Consider the following 15,872-nt stretch of genomic DNA (forward strand, 5'->3'; position numbering starts at 1 on the left):
CTCATTAAGTTTTGCAGATGCACCCTAGAGAGCATCTAATCCTGGTGCATCATGGCTTGCTGTAGCAGCAGCTCTGCTCTTGACCAGGAGAAGCCACAATGAGTTGTGGACACTGCTCAGCCCATCACAGAATCAAGAATAATCTTATTTGACTTGCCAACAGAAGGCAGAGGGTGGTAGTAGATGGGGCGTATTCTGCCTCGAGGACTGTGATTAGTGGTGTTCTGCAGTGATCTGTTCTGCAACCCCTGCTCTTTGTGATTTTTATAAATAACTTGAATGAGGAAGTGGATGGATGGGTTAGCAAGTATGCAGATGACATGAACGTTGGTGGTGTTGTGGATGGTGTAGAAATTTGTCATAGGTTACAATGGGGCATTGATATGATGCAGATCTGGGCTGAGAGGTGGCAGATGGAGTTCAATCTGGAAAAAAGTGAAGTGATTCACTTGATTTAGATGGTTGAAGTTGAAGGCAGAATGTGGAGGAACAGAAGAATCTTTGGGTCTATGTCCGTAGATTCCTCAAAGTTGCTGTGCAAGTTGATAGGATGGTTAAGAAGTCAGAAGGTGTGTTGGCAGTCGTTTGTTGGGGGATTGAATTCAAGAGCCACAAAGTAATGTTGCAGCTCTATAAAATGCAGCCAGCCAACCCAACCACACTCAGAGGATTGTGCTCATTTCTGGTTGCCTCATTTTAGGAAGGATGTGGAAGCTTTAGAGAGGATGCAAAGGAGATTTACAGGAAGTTGCCTGGACTAGAGAGCATGTCTTATGAGAAAGGTTTGGAGCGAAGGAAGATGAGAGGTGATTTGATAGAGATGTATACGATGAAAAGAAGCACTGAGAAAGTGGACAGCAGTGCCTTTTCTCAAGGGCAGAAATGAATAATCCATGAGGGCATAATTTTAAGGTGATTGGAAGAATGTATGGGGGTTTATCAGAGATAGGTTTTCTACATAGAGGTAGTGTGCACATGGAATGCGATATTAAAGGTGGTGGTAGAGACAGATACATTAGGGACATTTAAGAGACTCTTTGGTAGGCAGATAGCTGAATGAAGGAAGTGTTCGATTAATCTTTGAGTAGGTTAAAAGGTCACCGTTATATCATGGGCTGAAGGGCCTATGCTGTGTTGGGCTGTTCTATGTTCTACCAGCAATGTCTGTATGTAACAGCAGAGGGCAGTGAATGCCTTCACAAACAATTCATGCAACCCGCACAAAATGCTGGAGGAACTCAGCAGGCCAGGCAGCATCTGTAGAATAGAGTACAGTTGACGTTTTGGGCCGAGACTGTTCAGCAGGACTGGAGAAAAAAAAATGAGGAGTCAGAGTAAAAAGGTGGAGGCAGGGGAGGAAGAAACTCAGGTGAGGGGTGAAACCGGGAGTGGGAAGGGTGAAGTAAAGAGCTGGGAAGTTGATTGGTGAAAGAGGTACAGGGCTGGAGAAGGGGGAATCTACTAGGAGAAGACAGGAGGCCATGGAAGAAAGAAAAAGGGGGAGGTCCATTTGTTCGACAAGCAATTCATTGCATTTTTACTCCTCACTGACCTCTGCTGAGTCGATAATGAACTGGGAAGCCTCAGACAGGACATTACCTCCTTTAGGGACTTTGGACAATGTCACTGGCTAATTCCACTGGTTGGTGAATGTGTAATTAATTATGCAATCTGTATTATGCATTGCTGTGTGGCCTAAGGTCATCTTGACATTAGTGTTGTTAGATGAATTCTGGATGGTGATGAGTCAGAGAGTCAGAGTGAGATAAGAGATGCAGCAATGAGAACCTCTCGCTCAACGTCAGCAAAACTAAAGAGCTGATTGCTGACTTCAGGAAAGGGAAAGAGGGTGAACATACACCTGTGAACCCAGCCAATAGTTTTAATCACAAGGAAATTGTGCCAGGGTCTTTAGGAGGTTTGGATTGTTACTGAACACTCTAACAAATCTCCAAAGATGCACTAGTGAGATTGTCCTGACCAGTTGCATCATGGTCTGGCATTGCAGTTCAAAAGCGTAGGAATGTAAGAGGCTGCATAGAGTAGAGAGTAGTGGACCACATCCAGAAGATCTTTCCCCACCATTAGCAGTATCTACAGGAGATGTTTCCTCAAGAGGCAAAATCCATTCTCAAAGATACCCGCCATCTGAGACATGCCAGCTTCTTGCAACTACCATCAGAATCAGAATCGGGTTTATTATCGCTGGTATACCTCATGAAATTTGTTAACTTTGTGGCAAGAGTACAATACCCTACATGATAAATATAGAGAAAAAAGCCTGAATCACAGTAACTGTATGTATGCATATTAAATAGCTAAATTAAAATTGTAGTGCAAAAATAGAAATAAAAATGAGTATTGAGGTAGTGTTCACGGGTTCAATGTCCATTTAGAAATTGGATGGCAGTGGGGAAGAATTTGTTCCTGATTCGCTGAGTGTGTGCCTTCAGGTTTCTGTATTTCCTTCCTGATGGTACCAATGAGAAGGGGGCATGTCCTGGGTGGTGGGGGTCCTTAGTGATGGACACAACCTTCCTGAGGCATTGCTCCTTGAAGATGTCTTGGATACTACAGAGACTAGTACCCATGATGGAGCTGACTAAACTTACAACTTTCTGCGACCTGTTTCGATCCTGTGCAGTGACCTCCCCTCTTCCCCAACCACCACCCCCCGTACCAGATGGTGATGCAACCAGTTAGAATGCTCTCCACAGTACATCTGTAGCAGTTTTTGGGTGTTTTAGGTGACAAACCAAACTCCTAATGAAATATAGCTGCTGATGCCTTCTTTATAGCTGCATCAATATGTTGTGACCAGTTTAGTTCTTCAAGGTATTGACACCTAGGAACTTGAATTTGTTTGCTCTCTCCACTTCTGATCCTTCTCTGAGGATTGGTTTGTGTTCCTTCATCCCACCCCTCCTGAAGTCCACAATCAGCTCTTTGGTCTTACAAACATTGAGGGCAACATTGTTGCTATGACATCACTCAACTAGCTGGCGTGTATCTTGCTCTTGTACTTCCTTTGATTACCATCTGAGATCCTGCCAACAATGGTTGTATCGTCAGCAAACATATAGATGGCATTTGAGCAATGCCTAACCACACAGTCATGGATGTAGCGAGAGTAGAGCAGTGGGCTAAGCACGCACCTCTGTGGTGCACCAGTGTGGATTGTCAGTGAGGTAGAGATGTTATTTCCAATCTGCACAGATTGTGGTCTTCTGGTGAGGAAGTCAAGGATTCAGTTGCAGAGACGGGTCACCAGACTCAAATGCCACAGACTTAACCTCCTGGTTCATTCATGGCTTTTGATTTGCGAATGTACAGTAAGTTTTCGTAGGCACATTCTCATTTACATAGGTTTTAACGAAGTCGGTGACAACTGTGATATACTCATCCAGACTCAAAGATGAATCTCTGACTACAGTTCAGTTCCCCAACTCAAAGTAGTCCTGTAAACACTCCTGTGCCTCCCTTGTCTGTATCTTCTTAATCCTTACTACTAGTGCTGCAATCTTCAGTCTCTGTCTACACTCAGGGAGTAGAATACAGCCAGGTGATCAGACTTTACAAAGCGTGGACGTTGGATAGCATGGTAGGCACAGAAGTCTGAAGTCCCACACCACTAAGTCAAGAACAACTACTTCTTTTCAACCATTAAGTTCTTAAACCAATCTGCACAACAATCACTAAAGTTTAAAGGCAGTCTGACCACTTTGAGTACTTTGCTCTCCTGTGAATGTGCTTATATGATACCAGATACCAAAGACAATAACCTCAATGTGAATACAACCTTATCTTTGGGTGAAAAAAGTGTTTCTAGATCCCTTCTAACCTCGTAAACCTCACCCCACTCTATGCCCTCTGGTCTAATACTCTTCTGTCATGGAAAAAAATGTTAATCTTATTGGTGCTGCTCATTATTTTATATACATCAGTCAAATTCCCCTCAGTCTCCACTGCTCCAAAGATAACAAACCTGGCTTATCCAGTCTCTACTCAGTCTTCTGACTTTGACTTCCTGTGCCGTGCTTTATGTCTGTAATGAGACAGAGAGAGAGAGAGAGAGAGAGAGAGAGAGAACAAGAAAGAGGATTCTGCAGTGCATCATGGAGAGAAGAGGGCATGACAAAGCACAGAAGAAGTCATTTACTGCAACCATGGGTTGTGTCAAATATTTGTACCACCGGACTTGGACTTCTGAGGTTGAGCGAGTGGAACTGCTCCAGTGCAATGGCTCTTCCACTTTAAAAACTTCCACATAGGTTCCTCTATCATCATCAGATACAAAGGGAAACCAATCAATCACTTGGCTTATTATTTTACTGAGATAAAGTGAAAAAGTTTGTGCAAGTCATCCATAAAGATAATTTCAAACATGTTTGTTGAGTTTGTACAAAGGGAAGAACAGTAAGAGTTAAGGATATAGTGTTACTTTTAGAGAGTGCAGTGCAGGTAGACAAATGAGGTGCAAGGGTCAAGTCCTGGTAGACTGTAAGGTCACGAGTTCATCTTTATCATACCAACATGTACAACAGACTGGAGGAACTCAGTGGGTCAGGCAGCATCCGTGGAAATGAGCAGTCAACGTTTCGGGCCGAGACCCTTTGTCAGGACTGTACGTTGTCCATTCAAGAGACTTATACAGCTGGGTAGAACCTGTATTTGAGACTGGAGAGGCATATTTGCAGGTTTTTGTATCTTTTGTCCAATGGCGGAGGGTAGAAGAGAGAAAGAGTGGGGTGGAGGCTGCTGTGCTGAGGTGACAGGAAGTGTAGAAGAGTCCATTGAGAGAAGGTTGGCTTTTGTAATGTGTTGAGCTGTGCCCACAACCTTTTGCATTCTCTTTCAGTATATATATATATATATATATATATATATATATATATATATATATATATATAGAGAGAGAGAGAGAGAGAGAGAGAGAGAGAGAGAGAGAGAGAGAGAGAGAGGTGAGGGTCAAAGTGCACATGCTAAATTTCTTCAGTCCCATAAGGAGGTAGAGGCATGTGCGTACTTTCTTGGACATGGCATCAGCATGGTTATACCAGGGCAGGTTGATGTTTACTGTTAAGAATTTGAAGTTTTCAAGCCCCTCGACATCAGCACCGTTGATATATATGGTATCCTTTGTGTTGCCTCACTTCTTGAAGTCAATGACCAGCTTTTTTGTTTTGCTGATATTAAGGACATTAAGAGGAAAGTTGTTTTCATGACACCATGTTACTAAACTCTCCTTCCTGTACTGTGACTCAAAGATCCAGTTAGAAAGCAAGGCATTGACTCCCAGGTCTAGGTGTTTGGAGGTGAGCTTACTTAGAATTTTAGTGTTGAAGGTGAAGCTGTGGTCAATAGATAACTGTCTGATGTAGCAGTGTTTGTTATTCAGATGCTCCAGAAGTGAGTGTAGTGCAAGCAAGAAGGCAAATTGTGGTGGGTAACTGTGTGCTCCGAACAGCTACTTGATGCATTTTACTAAGGCGGATGTCAGAATCACCAGGCAGTATCTGTCTACATCATACCTATTCAAGTGCCAGCCTGAATGTTTCTTGAAAATATTATTTAAATCAGGCCATGGTAGGTGTTGCAGATGGAGAGGTCCCACGGTTCGGTGGGAGGTCCCTGCATTTGGAAAGTGCTGTGGAAGTGGTCGTCCCAGGATTTGGTAGATGTTGGTGCTGGGAGGTCCCTGCATTTGGTAGGCATTTGGGATTCAGATATCCCAGGATTTGGTAGATGTTGGTGCTGGGAGGTCCCTGCATTTGGTAGGCATTTGGGATTCAGATATCCCAGGATTTGGTAGATGTTGGTGCTGGGAGGTCCCTGCATTTGGTAGGCATTTGGGATTCAGATATCCCAGGATTTGGTAGATGTTGGTGCTGGGAGGTCCCTGCATTTGGTAGGCATTTGGGATTCAGATATCCCAGGATTTGGTAGATGTTGGGGCTGGGAGGTCCCTGCATTTGGTAGGCATTTGGGATTCAGATATCCCAGGATTTGGTAGATGTTGGTGCTGGGAGGTCCCTGCATTTGGTAGGCATTTGGGATTCAGATATCCCAGGATTTGGTAGGTGTTAGGGTTGGCAAGGGCCCAGAATTTGGTTAGTGTTGAGGATCGGGGTTGTCCCAGATTATGATAGGTATTGTGGATTGGCAGGTTCCAGTGTTTGGTAGATAGTGGGATGGGAAGCTCCCAGGATTTGAAAGATGTTGGCGATGGGGAGGTCCCCAGATTTGGTAGGTATTTGGGGACAGGCAGTTCCCAGGATTTGGTAGTTGTTGAGAATAGGAAGGCTCCAGGATTTGATAGGTGTTGGGGCTGGCAAAGTTCCAGGATTTGGTTGGTTTGGGGATAGGTAGTTCCCTGCATTTGGTTGGTGTTGGGGTTGGGGAGGATGCAGTGACTGGTTGGTATTGCAGATTGGGAGGTCATAGGATTTTGAAGATATTGGGGATGTGGTTGATGGATTTAGTAGGTGTTGGGGCAGGGTGGTCTCAGGACTTGGTAGATGTTGGTGGTGGTATGTCCTTGCATTTGGTAGGTGTTGTAAATGGAGAGATCCTGGGATGTGGTGGGTGTTAGAGATGGGTGGGTTCCTGCATTTGATCGGTGTTGGGAATGGTGTGGTCCCAGTATTTGGTAATATGAGAAGATCCTGAGGATGGGGAGATCCTGAGGGTGGAGTAGTCTCAGGGATGTCAAGTTGTCAGCGTTGGAAAGATTCTTGCATTGGTAAGCTCTCCGGTGATGGTGCTCTTGCTGAGGCAGCGCTCAGTAATACTGTCCCACTCTGGACCCAGAGAATGACCAGCTCCATCCAGTGGCACTCAGACTACCTGAACCTGACCTTCAGCAGTGACTCTCACTGATGACTCTCTACACCAGCTTAATTCCATGAGGCAGAAAACTTCCCCAGTTGGTGCCTCATTCCTGAGGCTACAGGAGCACTTTGGAGACTGTGACCTGCACAGTCTGGGACATGGGGTGTGGGTGGTGCTGAAACCACCACACACACACTCTCTCTCTCTCACACACACACACACACACTCTCTCTCTCTCTCTCTCTCTCTCACTCTCTCTCTCTCACACACACACACACACACACACACACACACTCTCTCTCTCTCTCTCTCACTCTCTCACTCTCACATACACACACACACACACACACTCTCTCTCTCTCTCTCTCACTCTCTCACACACACACACACTCTCTCACTCTCTCACACACACACACACACACACACACACACTCTCTCTCACTCTCTCTCACACACACACACACACACACACACACTCTCTCTCACTCTCTCTCACACACACACACACTCTCTCTCACTCTCACACACACACACACACACACACACACACACACACACACACACACACACACACACACACACACACACACACACACACACACACACACACACATGCCAGTGTAAAGTACTTGTTCCCTGAAGGCTAAGTTCAGTGTGGAATGTTCAGGTCTATACATTGGCGATACTAGGTGTTGAAGGAAAGGGTCTGTACTTTGTTCAAGGCTGCTTCTAGAATTCTCAATAATGATTGTTTCAGACTGCACTGCAAACAGTAATTGCTGTAAATACTTGGCACATCGGACAAGTCTTTGCAGAGAGAAACAGTGTCAGTGGTTCAGATTTCATTTACCAAACATGAGCCTGGCCACAGACTATGTCTTGTGTTATGAAGGCTGTACTTGAGGTAAATTAGGGATAGTTTTGGGTGCAGCATAGGGAGTTTAGGGACAGAAATGAGGGGAGTTAGGAGTCAGCAGCAGGAAGGAAAGTATCAGAGGCCGAAGCCGGAGTCCAGGTCAGAGCACTTAGTGGTTGAAGGCGAATCAATGATCCCCTGGACGGATGTCAGAGTGGCAGGTCTGAGATGTAGACCAGTGCAGTCAATGGCAGGCCCCATAGGCATGGGCTGGTGACCCCCAGGTGTGAGTCTGGAGCATGAGGCCTGCAGTTTAAGATCCTGTCACTGGTGCATCCAGGAGTTGATACTAAAGGTCAAATCCAAAAGTTTGCAGTCGTCAAGTCTATGCCTAGTGATTGAAGCTCCTGGTTTAGACTGTCCAGAATTTGGTAGGCCTGATGTTTTGAGTCTGTGTGTCAGAGGCCCTGTGGCTGTGAATCTGCAAGACAAAAGCCTGATGGCATGTTTGGAAGTTGGAGGCATGATGTCTGTGAGCCTGGGCCTGAGGCTGTAGGTTGGAGGCCAGTCTGTGTGTGTGAATGGAGGGAAGAAAGGGCTTGTTTTGCTGCTTTTGTTGTGTTGTTGTTTCTGTTCTTCCACTGAGCATTGTGGGAATGCTCTGTTGGTGCCAGGATAAATGGCAACACTTGTGGGCTGCCCCAGCGTATTCTTAGTTTGTGTTGTTTTTAACGCAAACGGCACAATTTACGGAATGTTTGAATGTACATGTGATAAAGAAATAAATCTGATTCTGAAATGGAAAGGCTCTGTGGAGAGGGCGGAAGAGATTTACTATACTCCAGGACTTCAGCCCTCTTCTCTCTGTCTGCTAAACCCAGGAGATCAGCTCCACACTGATCATGGTTCCCTTCAGCCAGACCAGGAGGCTGCCTGTTGCCTTGTGTTTGTGCAGGACCCTGGAGAGCATCCTGCCGTTCCCCCAGGGTGGCCTCCATTGGGATGGAACAGCTTTGCCGCCTTGGTTGGTTGCTATGGTGAAGGTTATTGTGCTCAGTGGCAGGGATGATGCTGTAATCAGTAGACCAGAGTGTTGCATTGACTGCACTATTACATTAATTGCAGTGGTGCATCTTCGCCCCACCCTCCCCAAATCCCGTTCCTCATGGCTGCTCTGTGAAACTGACCCTCTGTCCTTTAGTTCTGCTGCTTCCTCAGAGCCTCTTACTGGCCCTCGCTGTGAGCAGGAGTTTTGAGGGAGGGGGGAATACCCAGACTCATAGCTGAAGTTTTCCATGTCAGTGCTGAGAGTGAGCAGTCTGTCCGGATGTTTGTAGAAGGTGCCCCATGGAGCACAGAGACTCAGGGAAGTTCTGTAATACTCCCCAGTCTTCCGCAGTTAGGGAGAATGTCTCCTTGCTCGTGCTCTGGTCTGTGAAGTTACAGCAGTCAATGACTCCAACAGCAGATGGAAGGCATGAGTCAGAAGGCACCGATGAACTGGAACTGTGCAGCTTTGAGCTGAGACCAAGTCTCGGATCCGAGCCTCAGTGAGCTTCTGGCCACATTTGGAGCTGGCATCCTCACACCAAAAACTCAGCAGCTGTAAAAGATTCTTTATTCAATCAGAGATCTGGATTAAATATTGCAAAATGACAGGAAACCTCCTTTGACATGTTAGCTGAAACAGTTTCTTGTGAAGTCTGTAAACATCCCCAGAAAGGCCATTTCACTCTTCATAAAGAAAATAAAATTAAGCAGAATGTGTTTCCATGCCAGTGAATGTTTGTCCCTTTCTCTGGACAAGGTGCAGTCTGAGAACAGTTTCAGAGCAGTGTTAATGCCACACAACCTCCAATCCCACCGACCACAGGGTTCCTCTCTCACCAGTATTAAATGGGACCCTTTATTCAACTAGTCGCCTATTTCCAAACAGACTAGGCCTTCTTTATCCCAAGTGCTGCCACTGATCCTTAAACACCAGCCACGACTGGCGTCTTCCAGGACTGCTCTCCGGAAACACAGGCTCCCGCCAGGACACGAAGTGAGAGCCCTAACCCTGCAGGAAAGTTCAGAGATTCCTGGGGAATTCTAGAGCATCGAGACAGTGAACCAGGTCAGTGAAAGACCTGCCGTGGGGAAGGCAGCATTCAATAAAACAGCTTTGAAACTGCAGAGGAGTTCTGAGTGTGTGTGTGAGAGAGAGAAACAGACAGACAGGCAGAGACAGAGACAAACAGACAGAGACAGACAAACAGAGTTGACAAGGTCAGTGGCCAGGTCAGCAGTGAGGGTTAAGCAAGGGAATCTTGTTGGAGAGAGGGGGAGCAGAGAGCCTGGACACAGGTGGAGCCGTCAGGGAATGCAGCAGAGACACAGGCTGTGGAGGCTGTCAAGGTAATGGTATTGATATCAGTTTATTATTGTCACATGTATCGGGATTCAGTGAAAACCTGTCTTGCATATTTGAGCTAAAACAATAACAATGTAGAAATAGGTGTAAGAACTAACTCAAGAAAGTGCAGTGAAGGTAAACAATAAAGTGTGGGCTCATATCAGGCCAGGAGTCCATCTTATCATACAAGAGGTCCGTTTCAGAGTTTGATTACAGTGGATACAAGCTGTCCTCGAGCCTGGTGGTACATGCTTTAAGATTGTATCTTCAGCCTGATGGGAGAGGGGAAAAGAGTGACTTTCTAGCTGAGTGGAGTCTTTGATTATGCTGGCTGCTTTACTCAGGCACTGGGAAGTATAGAGAGTCCCTAGAGGGGAGACTGGCTCCTATAATGTGCTGAGCTGGGTCCATAGCTCTCTGCAGTTTCTATCAGTGGGTGTGATGCTGCAGACAGCTCTGACACAGCCACATCTGATATATTGTTCTGCCACGATTCTGTGGATCGAGGCCATGATCGACTCTATTTCTTGGCGATTGAAACATTGAGGAAGATTGAAACATCGGGGTGACTGCAGAGGAGGCCATCGCTCTGCTGTCGCTCAGTGGTCAGTTGTCCCTCTCCACAAGAGGCCATGTTGGCGGTTTCTCTCCATGGGAAACTGGGTTGGTGGTAGCTAGTCTCGGATTGGTGTTACAACATGCACTCAGCTGTGCCAGCTTCTGGAGTATGGCTAGCTGGCACAGCCCCTTTAAGGGTTTAGCCCAGACCCACTAATTGGCAATCAGGTTTTGGGCACCAAGAACTGGGTATTGAAAGAGCACCTGATCTGAGGGTTGGTGCTCAATTGTAAGCCCTACTGGTGATATCATCTCATGTTTGTTTTGTGCTCAGATCTTGATCCAGTTTGCAGAAAAAGGGTATGTTTTTGGCTTGGTGTTCCAGTCCCCAGACCCTCCTGAGACCAGTGGCTGATGAAGAGGCTGACTTCTGTTCAGAGTAACCTGGATCCAACAGCAACAGGCCCATGTGAGCCCTGACTCTGTCCAGCCAGGGTTGCACTGGAACTAGATCTCTAGTCCAGGAGCAAGCCTAGGAGGTGCCCAAGCAGTCTGGAACTCTAGCAACTAAGCCAAAGGGCTCCAGTTGGCATATCTCATCTAAGGAGAAGGCTCTAAAACAGAGATTGTTGGAGCCAGGTCCCTGGAGCACAAGGACAAGGTGTCAAGCCTCACTGCTGTTGTCTGAGGATATGCATGAGGTTTTGGATTGTGGTTTTCACTGAAGACTCTTATGAACCTATGGAAGAGACTCTGGTGTCTGCTGAATCATCCCCACTTGTGGTGAACTACATATACCTGTCTGGACACGCCCCTCTGCTGACTGCTCCTGTGGCTCTTCCCACAGACCCCTGTATAAAGGCAGTTGGAGGCACTGCTCCTCCCTCAGTCTCCAGGATGTTGTGTGGTGGTCTCTTGCTGCTAATAAAAGCCTATCATTCACCTCCTGTCTCCGAGAGTTATTGATGGTACATCACTACTACATAAGGAGCCTCAGAAGTCATCCATGGAGGTAGGTTCAGGGATAACTGCAGCACCCAAGCCAGTAGAAATCCCTTCCATCTACAAGGATATTTAAGGGGTCTTCAGCAAGGAAAAGGCTTGACTTTTCTACTGCACTAACCCTGTGACTGTGTTATAGATCTACTACCTGGTACTTGTCCTCAGCAGGGTCAATTGTATACACTCTCAGGCTTGGAGAGAGGTGTAATGGAGGAGTATATAAAGGAGGCTCTTGCCCTCAGATTCATTCGTCCCTGCAACTCTCCAGCTGGTGCTAGTTTCTCCTTTGTACAGAAAAAGGACTGGAGCCTGCAGCCATGTATTAATTATAGAGTTCGGAATCCTATAATGGTCATGAATTGTTACCCTCTTTCACTCATGAACACTGCCTTCAAGATTGTCCAAGGGGCAAGAGTGTTCTTGAGGCTAAACTTGTGGAATGTATACAATCTGGTTTGCATAAAGGAGGATGATGGGTGAAAGACTGCACTGACAGGGAACTATGGGTATCTGGTCTTAGGCCTTTTAAACACACCAGCAGTTTTTCAGTCATTTATAAACAATGTGCTCTGGGATGCTCTCCATAAGTACACCTTTTTTCTGCTTGGATAACGTCCCAATTTTCTTGAAGTCCATGGAGGAGCATGTCAAAGATATCCTAAAGAGTGTTCTTGATCATGGGCTTTGCATCAAGCTGGAGGAGTCTGAATTCATGTAACCACCATTTCATTTTTTGGTTTCATCATCTCTAATGGCAATCTCAAGATGGATCAGGCATTCGGAGATTGGCCACAACCATCCAGTGTGAAACAACGATTCCTGGGATTTGCTAACTTTTATTGAAAGTTCATTGAAAACTTCAGCTTAGTGGTGACTCTGCTAACAGCACTAACCAAGAGATCCACAGGCCTTTTTGTATTGAGCGGAGCTCAAAAAGCACTTCACAACAGCTCCCATTTTGGTTGTACCTAACCCAGATCTTCCCTTCATCGTGGAGGTGAGCACCTTGGACGTCGGAGTGGTTGTAGTGTTGTCTCAATGGACACCTTTGGACAACAAACTGCACCTGTGTTCATTAATTTCCAGGTAGCTATCCCCAGCAGAGGTGAACTATGACATCAGAAATAGAGAGCTGATCATGATCAAGTTGGCTCTGGAGGAATTATATCATTGGCTTCAGGGGGCAAAGTACCCTGTTATCATATGGACAGACCATAAGAATCTGGCTTGCATTCAGGAGGCCAAGAAATTGAGTTCCAGGCAAGCCCAGGTGGTCTCTTTTTTTAAACCATTTAAATTTTTGTCCTGACCTCTTGACTGTGGTCAAAGAACCAGAAGCCAGATGCCTTGTCCTGACAGTTCCATGAACCTGAATCAGAAGAGCAAACTACCATCATTTTGCCCCAAGTGAAGGTGATAGCACCAATCCATTGGGAGATTGACACACTTGTTCACAAGGCCCATGTGCAAGGAGGGATTCCTCAGAATGGCCCTGCAGGTCAGCTGTTTGTTCCTAGTCTTGCCCGGTCCTGGGTTCTTCAATGGGACATACATCAAGAATGGCCTCTCATCCAGAGATTGCCAGGATCCTCGAGTTCATTAAGAGAAGATATTGGTGGCCTGGAATGACGAGAGAGGTCCGTCAATAAGTGTAGACATGTGAGGTGTGCACCCCGAACATGGAGACCCATACCCAACCACAAGAGCTCCTTCACCCCCTACATGTTCCACCAAGGGTGAAAATCTCCAAGGACATTCTCTTGGGTCTTCCTCTTTCCAAGGAGAATCAGTCATAGTAATTGTGGATCATGTTTCAAAGGCCTGCAAATTCATCACCTTGGACAGCTACCATCTGCAGTGGAGACAGCTGAAGTTGCCCTCCACCACGCCTTCAGGATCCATAATTTTCTGGGGGACGTTGTGTTGGATCGTGGTCTGCAATTCATTTCATGTTCTTGGAGAGTATTCTGCAAGCTGATTGGGGCAACAGTGAGTCTTTCTTCTGGGTTTCACCCACAGTCTAATGGCCACACAGAGCAGGTGAACCAAGACTTGGGATGAACCCTAAGATGTCTGGCCTCTGAAAGACTGGATGAGTGGTGCAACCATTTGATGTGGACAGAGGTCACCCACAACACCTTATGGCATTTGGCATATGAGATGTCCCCTTTTGAATGCCAGTTTGAGTATTCGCCATCACCCTTCCCTGGGCAGGAGGCCGAGGTTGGGGTTCCTGTGGCTGAAGATCTAGTCTGACATTGCAAGGAGAAATGGACTAAGGCAAGGGAGATTTTGTTAGCTTCCACCCAGAAGGTTGAAATAAACACTAACCGGAAGAGAAGACAGATATGTTTTACAGCTTGGATTTACCTCATTGAGAGGAGTCCAGGAAATCGGTGCCCAAGTTCATTGGACCCTTCAAGATATTCAGAAAAAGTAAACCCAGTGGCCTGCACCTGGCAGCTCCCCAAGACCCTCAAGATCAATCCCACTTTACACATTTTCAAATTAAAACCTGTGAATGCCAACCCTTTAGCCCCATGACCATCAGTCCCTCCATCACCCAGGTTTGTTGATGGAGAACAATCTTCATAGTGAGAAGAACATTGGGTTCATAAACTATTCAGGGTGTTTGGCAGTTCCTCATGGACTGGGAAGGATTTGGATCTGAGGAGTGGTGCTGGATTCCTGAAAGGACCATCTGGGATGCGGTGCTCATCCACGACCATGGTCCTCATCTCTCTGAGCAGCCAAGACCGTCAGGAGTTGGCCATAGGGGAGGGGGTCCTGTTATGACACACACCTCAACTGAGCCAGTATCCAAGGTTTAGATGCTCTAACTCTCCGAAATATAGCTAGCTGGTGCAACTCCTTTAATGTTTCAGGGCAGTCCCACTAATTGGCAATCATGTTTTGGGCACCAAGAATTGAGTATTTAAAGAGCACCTGAGGTTCAGCGCTCAATCGTCAGTGATATCGTCTTGTGTTTGTTTTGTGCTCCGTTCTCGATCCAGTTTGATACCGTGTCTCGGTCCTTGCTTTGGATACTCCGGCATTTGGGTCCAAACCATCCTCATCAAGGACTCTTGTCACAGTTGGTGGTTGCTCTCCACAGGAGACAGCATCGGGCTGGAGGGTGGGAGACTGTATTCGGCCAGAGCAAATGAAGACCACGGGTCAACGATCACCCACTACAGAAGGTCTAATTTCAAGCTGTCATTCTTTTTGATGTGGATGAAGGTTTTCAGAATTCCACTATATGTGATTATTTGTGTGGATTGTAGTTTCTACCAGTCTCCTTCAGTTTTTCTGTATTTTCCTTCTTGTTGCCAATTAGTAAGTGGGCGATATGTTGCTCTTTTTGGGTGAGAGAATGATTGGGAATTTGGGGTCTGATGTTCTTGTTGATGTTTTATCGTGATTGATCTGTTAGTTTTTTGTTTGCAAGAAAGGGATTGAGGGTTTGATGTTTTTTTTGCATGGGAGGGATTTGATGTTTTAGTTGCCCTGTCTGGGTGAGCAATCTGTTAGTTTTTGTGAGGGAGTGGCATGGGGTTTGGGGTTTGATGTTTTAGCTGTTGTGTCCGGGTAGGCGATCTGTGAGGGTGAGGGAGAGGTTGGGGGGTTGGGTTTTAGAAGCTTTGTTTCTTTTTCTTTTTCTATATTTCATGGCTATCTGGAGAAGACGAATCTCAGAGTGATATTCTGCAAACATTTTGATAATAAAATGAACCTTTGAATGGCAAGTACTGGGACATAATAAAACCTTGGGCATGCTTTACTAGGCTCCGTTATTTATTTCATATATTTAGTTTTGAGATATAGTGTGGTAACGGCCTTCTGGTCCAACAGGACCATGCAGTCCAATACCACACATACAGTTATTGAACCTATTAACCCATACATCTTCTGAATGTGGGAGGAAACCGGAACACCTGGAGGAAAGCCACACATCCATGGGGAAAATGTACAAACTCCTTACGGACAACAGGAGACCTGAATTCAGGTCACCAGCGCTGTGATAGTAACTGATTGCGCTACTGTTCTGTTTTAATCTGCAGCATAGAAGAGCACCAACATGCATAAACAAGCTGTGCAGTCAGACCCAGCCTAGTCCACTATGTGAGGATCTGCACTGACACTGGCATTACCACAGAAATCTTCATCAGCTCAATGAGTCTCGAAGGTGAGATGACGGTAGAGTGACAGAGGAAAGCTAATGGTGACCAT

Source organism: Hypanus sabinus, chromosome 16 (assembly GCF_030144855.1).
Source record: "Hypanus sabinus isolate sHypSab1 chromosome 16, sHypSab1.hap1, whole genome shotgun sequence".
Classification (NCBI taxonomy): domain Eukaryota; kingdom Metazoa; phylum Chordata; class Chondrichthyes; order Myliobatiformes; family Dasyatidae; genus Hypanus; species Hypanus sabinus.